We start from the raw sequence: 10,140 nt of genomic DNA on the forward strand, positions 1-10,140 counted from the left end.
ATATATATATATATATATATATATATATATATATATATATATATATATATATATATATATATATATATATATATATATATATATAGCAGTTATATATATATATAAATATATACAGGTATACCTCGATTTAACATACTCACGATTTAACGTAATTTTTGACCTCGATTTAACATACATGCAAAAAAATTTTAATGTCAATGTTACTAAAACGAAATATTAAGAATCAATATCAATTTTATTCTATGATCCACTTCCAATGCTTAAAGAAACATAATTAAACATAACATAAACACAAGAGACTCTATCGTTTCAACCGACTTTCCCCTGGGGTCAAGAGCGCTCCCGGCGCTTTCCAACAAATCATGGATGCCATGCTGAGTGGACTATCATGTACGTCTCCGTACCTCGACGACATCTTGGTCGGTGGTCGCACCGCCGAGGAGCACAAGCAGAATCTGTATCGTGTTTTGCAGCGACTAAAAGAGTACGGATTCACGGTCAAGTTCGAGAAGTGTCGTTTCTTTATGCGTCAGGTGAAGTACCTGGGCCAGCTTCTTGATACGGACGGTATCCGTCCCGACCCAGACAAGGTTGAGGTTATCGTTAACATGCCCTCACCTCATGATGTTCCCACGCTTCGATCGTACTTGGGCGCGATCAACTATTATGGGAAATATATCCGCGAAATGCGCACACTTCGCCAACCGCTGGATGAACTGCTTAAGGAAAGTAACAGTTTCCAGTGGTCTGATGCTTGCCAGCGTTCCTTTGATCGTTTTAAGGAAATCCTCCAATCCCCGCTCATGCTGACGCACTATAATCCTCGCCTTAAAATACTTGTGTCTGCAGATGCTTCAAACGTGGGAAATGGCGCCCGCGTCGCACACCGGTTTCCAGACGGATCAGAGAAAGCCCTCTATCATGCATCCCGAAGTTTAACTCCAGCCGAGTCCCGCTACAGCCAGATCGAGAAAGAAGCCCTGGGTCAGGTGTACGCTGTCACAAAATTCCACAGAATGATCTACGGAAGGCATTTCGTTCTTCAGACCGATCACAAGCCGTTGTTAGCGATTTTCGGTTCAAAGCGTGGTATTCCGCCATATACAGCAAACCGCCTCCAACGCTGGGCCCTAACCATGCTTCTGTACGACTTCCGTATTGAGTACATTTCCACTGACCATTTCGGACATGCAGATATTCTCTCGCGTTTAATTAACTCGCATGTTAAACCCTATGAAGAACACAGCATTGCATCGATTGAGATGGAAACAGTTATCTGCAGCATTGTCTGCAAGTCCATCGAGCGTCTCCCTGTGTCGTTTAAGACGATATCCGCCGAGACCAGCAAGGACCGGACGTTGCAGAAAGTCGTGGAGCTCGTACATGAAGGATGGCCAAGTGACGCAAAAGCTCTCTCCGGAACACCAGAGGTCCAGCAGCTATTTGCGCGTCGCGATTCGCTATACTTGGCGCAAAATGTTTTGATGTATGGTGAACGGATTGTCATCCCGAAGAAATTACAACAGAAAGTACTCGAGCAACTACACAGAGGGCACCCTGGTATCGATCGTATGAGATCATTAGCACGCAATTATGTTTACTGGCCAAACATCGATGATCAAATCATAGTCTTTGTGCGTGCTTGTCAAGAATGTGCCTCAGTTGCGAAGGCCAACCCAAAAACGAAGCTTGAATCGTGGCCGACACCTGAGAAACCTTGGCAGCGAGTACACGCGGACTTTGCCGGTCGTATTAACGACACCTATTTCCTACTAGTTGTGGACTCATTCTCCAAGTGGCCGGAAATCATTCCGACCAAACGCATTACCACAGCTGCTACCGTTTCGAGTCTTCGCAAAGAATTCGGAAGATTTGGGATGCCGGAAGTTTTGGTGACGGACAACGGCCCGCAGATCACCAGTGACACCTTTGAACAGTTTTGCGAGGCAAATGGGATCATGCATCTCAAAACGGCACCATTTCACCCACAAAGCAATGGGCAGGTGGAACGTTTTGTTGACACCTTCAAAAGGACTGTCAAGAAAATTCAAGCAGGAGGGGAAGACCTGCATGAAGCACTCGACATCTTTCTCAGCTGCTACAGATCAACACCCTGTCGGAGTACACCTGATGGAAAATCACCTGCTGAAATCCTTCTTGGCCGTCCAATGCGAACGTCCTTAGAACTACTTCGTCCATCCAGCAAGTTCATAAAGGACAATAACAGCAAGCAGAACCGACAGTTCAACACAAAACATGGTGCGAAAGAGAAGAACTTTGACGCGCAAGACAAAGTGTATGCTCAAGTGCACCAAGGCAACAACTGGTGCTGGGTCTCTGGGAAGATCCTGGAACGCGTAGGGCAAGTCATGTATAATGTGTGGCTCCCGGATTGGCAACGAATAATCCGCTCACACAGCAATCAGCTGTGGAAACGCTATGACGACTGCAATGGAGTACCAGATCAGGCAGAGCAGACTATTCCTCTTGATATTCTTTTAGGCGCTTGGGGTATTAAGCCGTCTGAAGATGCCACTACCACGGTAATAGCGCCACCGCCAGCTGAACCAGAAGGATTGAACGAATTGCAGCGAGAGTTCTTACGAGAGCTCTTCGAGCCGGCTAGCCAGCAACGCCGTACACGAGCTCCAGTTAGGGGACCTGATCCAGATGAAGCGCTCCTACGTCGCTCTTCGAGACAGCGACTTGTACCGATCCGCTACGAGCCGTACCAGCTCTACTAAAAGGGGAGGTGTTGGAGTGCGACCCTATTCTTCGCACGCTCACGCCTGTCAACCGACAATTGTCAACCGACAGCAGCCAATCGACAGTTGTCAAGCAGCAGTTGTCATCCAACCGGATGTAATCAATACCACCGGCTAGCAGAGAGACGTCAGACATCCACAGCCGGCTGAACACGAGACGTGTATTTTTAATTAAATGTATTTATTTAATAAAGTGTTAGTTGCGATAGCACCTCGTTTACTTTCACATCGTAACACAACACTATATCTTTAATCAGATAATTAAAACAAGTACCTATCCAAGAGCATGGAAAGTATCGAAAATTGTACCAATCAAAAAGAAATCGGCAATAAATACTTTAGAAAATCTTCGTCCTGTGAGTATTTTATGCGCGCTGTCAAAAGCATTGGAAAGAATTATTAAAATCCAAATATGTAGCCATGTATCTCGGAATAAATTATTGACACCACATTAGTCTGGATATCGTGCAGGACATAGCACTAAAACTGCTATTCTGAAAGTTTGCGATGACATTGGTTTAATTCTAGATGATGGTGGTTCAGTAGTTCTCATACTCTTAGATTTCTCTAAAGCGTTTGACACCATTTCTCATTCATCTCTATACCGTAAACTAAGGATAAAATTTGGGTTTTGTCACAGAGCTGTGAATTTAATCAATCCTTACCTCGTAAATTGATATCAAACTGTCTTGAATAACGGACTATTGTCAGAGATGTTACCAATCATCTCTGGAGTGCCACAGGGTTCAGTTCTCGGTCCTATTCTCTTTTCATTGTATATCAACGATTTGCCATTTTAATTACAAGGCTGCAGTGTACATCTTTTTGCAGACGATGTTCAAGGGGCGCTGCATGTCCCCTTACTTACTGAGCTTGATGTTGCCTCGGAGAGACGCATCATCAAGACGATTGCGCGGGTCATTAGAAAAATTTGTGTCAAAAAGTCTTTTGTGTCCTACCTCCTAAGATTGCCATTACAAAATTATGTTTCTTATCACTATTTTTTTTCCATAAGTTTATTTGACACGGCATTTGCAAAAGCTTTTTACGCCAGTTTCTTTTTTTACATAGCACGTTACAAAAATCCTTAAGACTAATTTTAACTATACTAGTAATTTGTCTAAAACTAACACTAAAATCACTTTATTGTTTGCTTTTTTCCTTACATTGTTGTATTTCATAATGATCTAGTATTTTCGGGTGTATTTATTTACTTTTTTTCTGTTATTGCCTAAATTTAAAAACTGAATATTCTAGGACACTTTAATTGGTGAATGATTAGCCTTGGATGAGAGTATGAGGAGATGAATTTAATTAAATTTTGACAGACGCTGTTTTTAGAAAATGATAGATAAGTTCCATGTATAGAGGATCGCGATACGCCAGGATGTCTCTAACAGGAACATGGATTGGTCTTCCTCGGACTTGTAAAGAATCTACTAATTGTGATCTGGCTTCACGATATTCAGTGCAGGACCAAACAACATGCTCAATGTCATGGTAACCCTCTCCACAAGCACAATGATTACCCTCAGCGAGCCCAATACGACGGAGATGCGCATCTAAAGTATAATGATTGGACATGAGCCTAGACATCACACGGATGAAGTCCCGACTTACATCCAATCCTTTGAACCATGCCTTCGTTGATACTTTAGGGATAATTGAGTGTAGCCATCGTCCCATATCTCCATTGTCCCAAGACGTTTGCCAACTAGCAAGTGTCCTCTGTCGAGAAGCGCTATAAAATTCATTGTAAGCGATGGGTCTTTCATATATTTCACCATCTAGTGCACCAATCTTGGCTAAATTATCAGCTTTCTCATTTCCCGCAATAGAGCAATGGGCGGGGAGCCACACTAGGGTAAATTTATAACATGTTCTTGTTAGGATACTCAGAGATTCTCGTATCTTCCCCAAAAAGAATGGATTTTGATTATCAATCCTCTTTGAGCGTAGAGCTGCAATTGTGCTGAGACTATCAGTGAGGATAAAGTAATGGTTCGGGGGTAAAGTATTATTTGCAAACTATAGTGAACTGCTGCTAGTTCCGCTATATAAACAGAGGCGGGTTCTGCAAGTTTGAGAGAAATTGAAAAATTATTGTTGAAAATACCGAAACCAGTGGCCTCACTGATTCGTGACCCATCAGTGTAAAACATTTTAAGGCAGTCTATGTGTTGATATTTACTTGTGAATATTTTAGGGATCTCCCGCGAGCGTAGATGATCCGGAATTCCACGAATCTCTGCTTGCATGGACGTGTCGAAGAATAAAGTGGATTCAGGAGTATCTAGTATATTGACGTATGTGGGAACATACCTATCAGGCGTTATTTCTTGTGACATGTGATTGAAATACACTGTCATGAATCTGGTTTGGGGTTGAAGCTCGACAAGTCTTTCAAAATTTTCAATTACCAGTGGGTTCATAACCTCACATCGAATAAGTAAACGAGAGGAGAGATCCCAGAATCGGTCTTTTAAAGGAAGAACTCCCGCTAGTACTTCAAGACTCATCGTATGGGTCGACTGCATGCAACCTAAGGCAATTCGTAAACAACGATACTGTATCCGTTCCAGTTTAATAATGTGAGTGTTCGCAGCTGAACGGAAACAGATGCATCCATATTCCATTACTGAAAGTATTGTTGTTTGATACAATCTTATCATGTCACTTGGATGAGAACCCCACCATGATCCAGTTATTGTTCGCAGAAAATTTATCCTTTGTTGGCATTTCGTTATTAGATACCTAATGTGGCCTCCCCATGTGCCTTTAGAATCGAACCAAATTCCAAGGTATTTAAAAGTCAGGACTTGGGCTATCGTTCTACCAACCAACTGAAGCTGAAGCTGAGCTGGATCACGCTTCCTTGAGAAAACGACCAACTCTGTTTTCTCCGTAGAAAAATCGATGCCCAGCTTTAAAGCCCAAATTGATAAATTATCCAAGCTATCTTGCAATGGTTGTTGTAAATTTATGGCTTTAGGTCCTGTGGCAGAAACCGCCCCATCATCTGCAAGTTGTCTTAGAGTGCATGGGCTGACAATACAATTATCAATGTCATTCACGTAAAAATTATAGAGAAGGGGGCTTAGACAAGAGCCTTGTGGGAGGCCCATGTAACTTATTCTGAGTGTCGCCAAATCGCCATATGAAAAATGCATGTGCTTTTCTGACAATAAATTGTATAAATAATTATTTAATATCGGTGAAAGACCACATTGATGTAGCTTCTCCGAGAGAACATCAATGGAGACTGAGTCGAATGCTCCTTTTATGTCTAAGAACACAGACGCCATTTGTTCTTTTTTTGCGTAAGCGAGTTGGATTTCTGACGAAAGTAGCGCCAGGCAATCATTCGTTCCCTTTCCTCTCCGAAAACCAAACTGGGTATCTGAGAGCAAGCCGTTCGCCTCAACCCAATTGTCGAGACGTCGTAGGATAATTTTTTCCAACAATTTCCTGATGCAGGATAGCATTGCAATCGGTCGATACGAGTTATGATCGGAGGCTGGTTTTCCCGGTTTTGGAATGGCGATAACTCTCACTTGTCTCCAGTCACGCGGGACAATATTCTGCTCAAGAAATTTGTTGAATAAATTCAACAAGCGTCTTTTTGCTAGGTCAGGCAGATTCTTCACCAAGTTGAATTTAATTCTGTCTAGTCCCGGAGCATTATTGTTGCATGAGAGGAGTGCAATTGAAAATTCCATCATTGTCAAAGGCGAATCTATGAAATCGTTACTTGTGGGAGCATCACGAATGATTTTCTGCGCAGGAGCAGAATCTGGACAAATTTTCTTGGCAAAATTAAATATCCAACGATTCGAAAAATCTTCGCTTTCATTAGTCACGTTTCGATTCCTCATTCTTCTAGCTGTGTTCCAAAGAGTACTCATTGATGTTTCTTTTGACAAGCCATCAACGAAGCGTCTCCAATAACTAGACTTTTTGGCACGACGTATACTGTCAAATTTGTTTTGCAAAATAAAATAATTTTCAAAGTTCTCACGTATACCCCCTTTCTGTTTCATAATTTCTTTGTAGGCAACTTGTTTAGCTTCATATGCATCAGAGCACTCTTTGTCCCACCAAGTATTAGGGGGCCGTCTATTTATTGTGATTCCAGGATTGCATTTCGTTTGGGCTTGTTCTGCTGCTTCAATAATTAAACCCGCTAGGAATTCATATTCTTCGGTAGGGGGTAGCTCTTCTGTCGAAGCAAGAGAAGTGGAAATTAATGTTTCGTATGTTTTCCAATCAATATTTCGTGTTAAGTCGTAAGGAACATTGATTGAATTCGTAAGGCCTAACTCACTGTTAATTGAAACAACGATTGGCAAATGATCGCTACCGTGAGGATCAGGTACAACCTTCCACGTGCAATCTAACCGAAGTGATGTCGAGCACAGAGATAGATCTAATGCACTTGGACGTGCAGGAGGTCTGGGAATGCGTGTTGTTTCGCCAATATTTAAAACTGTCATATTAAATTCGTCACAAACATTGTATATCAAAGAGGATCGATTATCATTGTAGAGGGAACCCCACAATACTCCGTGCAAGTTGAAGTCTCCCAGTATCAGACGCGGAGCAGCCATGGATTCCACTACCTCAAAAATTTGACGTTGTCCAATTTGAACTTTGGGAGGTATATATATAGAAGCGATAGACATGTCTTTGCCTTTATTATTCGTTTGGACTGCTACAGCCTCAATACCAGCAATCATGGGGATGGTAATTCTATAGAAAGAATAGCACTTTTTAATTCCTAGAAGCACTCCTCCATACGGGGTGTCTCGGTCTAGGCGAATAATGTTGAAATCATTTAAGTTGAAATTAATGTTTGAGGTAAGCCATGTTTCACATAGAGCAAAAGCATCGCATTTCAAATTATGCAGTAAAATTTTTAAGGAATCAATTTTTGGTATGATACTTCTGCAATTCCACTGTAAAACAGTGATGGAGTCTTTCACCTTAGGAGTTGAATTAACCATTGAAAGATATAATTGCTGCAAGGATGGGCCATTGAGCAATCAGCTGCTCTAAAAATGTTCTAATTGTTGGGAGGAAAGCTGAAAGTATACTCTTTAGTGGTTCAGAAATATTGAATGCTTTAAAAATCCAATCAACAATTTCAGAAAATTTCAATAATCCTACCCCCGGCTGAGGCTCAGAGGAAGTCGAAATTTTATTATTTCCAGTAATGGTGTTCTGTTTGGATTGTACGTTCCCAAAACCGGGCGGAATTGATTTCGGTTTTGAATCGGAATTTTTCGGTTTTGGGCGCAGTTTGCCTATTGGTGGAGAAATTTTAAGGCCCTTTCTTGGCAGCTTGGGAAAAGAAGACTGTTTTCTTTTTCTGGAATTTCCGGGTAAAACAAATGATGTACCTTCGCACGCTCCATCACAGTCAGACTGTTCCGAAAATAGAGATGTGTAAGTGTTTTCTAAGAAGATGGGTTTAGGGGTAGCATTTTTCAACATTTCTGCATAGGAGCGCTTAGACCTCTCCTTCAAGGATCGTTTAGTTTTATCCTCGCGCAATTTATAAATGGGGCATGCAGGGAGCTCATGCGAGTTTTCTCCACACATTAAACATTTTTCTGAATTTTCATTGCATGTATCCTCTTGGTGAGAACCCCCACATTTGCCACACCGTGCCTTATTGGAACAGTAAGTGGCTGTGTGGCCAAGCTGTTTACAATTAAGGCAATTCATTACACGAGGGATAAAAAGGCGAACAGGGAGACGAATCTTATCGATAATGACATAGTTTGGCAGCGCAGACCCAGCGAAAGTCACTCGAAACGAGTCAGACGGTCGATAAACTTTTTTATCTCCTTCGTGTGATACTGAATGCAATTGCTTGCATTCAAGTATCTTTACGTCTTTAAGTATGGTGTCTTTGAAACGACCAACCCCATGCTTAATTAAGTCATCAACAGTCAAACTCGATTCTGTGATGACCCCATCAATTTCAATTTCCTTTGAAGGAATATACGCTCTATACTCACGCGTAAAAAGCTCGCAAGAAGCAATTGCATTGGCTTGTTTGAGACTACCAACGACAATGCGTATTTTATCTTTATTAACTTAGGAGGAATGTAGATGGAAGCAATGCAAAGGTCTTTACCTTTGATTAAAACTTGACAAGCGACAATTTCAATGCCTGGTGTCGAAGGGAGGTTAATTCGGTTGAAAGAATAGCACTTTTTGATCCCCAAAAGTACTCCTCCATAGGGGTTTTCTCGATCCAGACGAATTATATTAAAGTCGTGGAAGTTGAGATTTATATCGGAAGTTAACCAAGTTTCACATAATGCGAAAGTATCACATTTTAAACTATTTAGTAAAAATTTAAAGGAATCGATTTTCGGGAGGATACTTCTGCTGTTCCACTGTAGAACAGTGATCGAATCGGTGACCTCGTTCGATGACTTAGCCATCGAAGGATACGATCGCTGCAAGGAGGGGCCATTTAGTAGTCAACTGCTTCAAAAATGTTTGCACTATAGGGAGAAAACGTATCAGAAGGCTTTTAAGAGGATCAGTAACATTGAAAGCTGTGAAAATTAAGTCCACTATGTCAGAAAATTTCATTAGTCCGCTACTGGACTGAGTATCTGTTTGAAAAAAGGGGACACTTGGGGTTTTTGGTGTCCCTGGAAGTGGTGGGTACTCCTTGTTAGAATTAATATTTCCAAGTCCTGGAGCAAATTGCTTCGGCTTTTGTGCATCACTTCCGTTGGATTTATTGGTTGTAGATGGCGCACTCTGAGTGGACGACACCTTGGCACCCTTACGGGGCAATGTAGGGGAGGCTGGATTTCTCCTCTTCCTGGATTCCCCTGGGTTAACCAAAGATGTTCCCTCTCGTGGGTCGTCAGATTCTTGCTCAACGTTAGCCAAACCAGCATAGGGATTTTCGGACAGGACAGATGTCGAAGCATTCTTAAGCATTTCTGCATAAGAACGCCTTGAGCGTTCCTTAAGGGAGCGCTTAATTTTATCCCCGCGCTGCTTGTACGCAGGGCATGATTTAAGAGCATGTGAAGGGCCCCCGCAGCAAATACACTTTTCAGTTTCTTTGTCGCAAGAGTCATCATCATGCTCTCCTTCGCATTTGCCGCATCGTTTCTTATTTCCACAATATGTGGCTGTGTGGCCCAACTGCTTGCAATTGCTGCAGCTCATGACCCGCGGTACAAACAGACGAACTAGTAGGCGAACCCTGTCAAGGAGGATATAGTTGGGAAGAGAGGACCCGGCGAATGTCACCCGAAGCGAGCCTGATAGAGAGTAGGTAGTCTTACCTCCCTCGGTGTTTGCGGTATACAATTGTTTGCATTCTAAGATCTTAATCTGT

General features: G+C 42.1%; 1 protein-coding gene across 5 annotated transcripts in view; it reads left to right on the top strand.

The window, feature by feature from the left end:
* The window catches only part of LOC131683083 (integrator complex subunit 3 homolog), an 891,455-nt gene that overhangs the window by 99,087 nt on the left and 782,228 nt on the right, over nt 1-10,140 (top strand). The window lies entirely within an intron of this gene.

This window comes from Topomyia yanbarensis, chromosome 2 (assembly GCF_030247195.1).
Source record: "Topomyia yanbarensis strain Yona2022 chromosome 2, ASM3024719v1, whole genome shotgun sequence".
Lineage (NCBI taxonomy): Eukaryota > Metazoa > Arthropoda > Insecta > Diptera > Culicidae > Topomyia > Topomyia yanbarensis.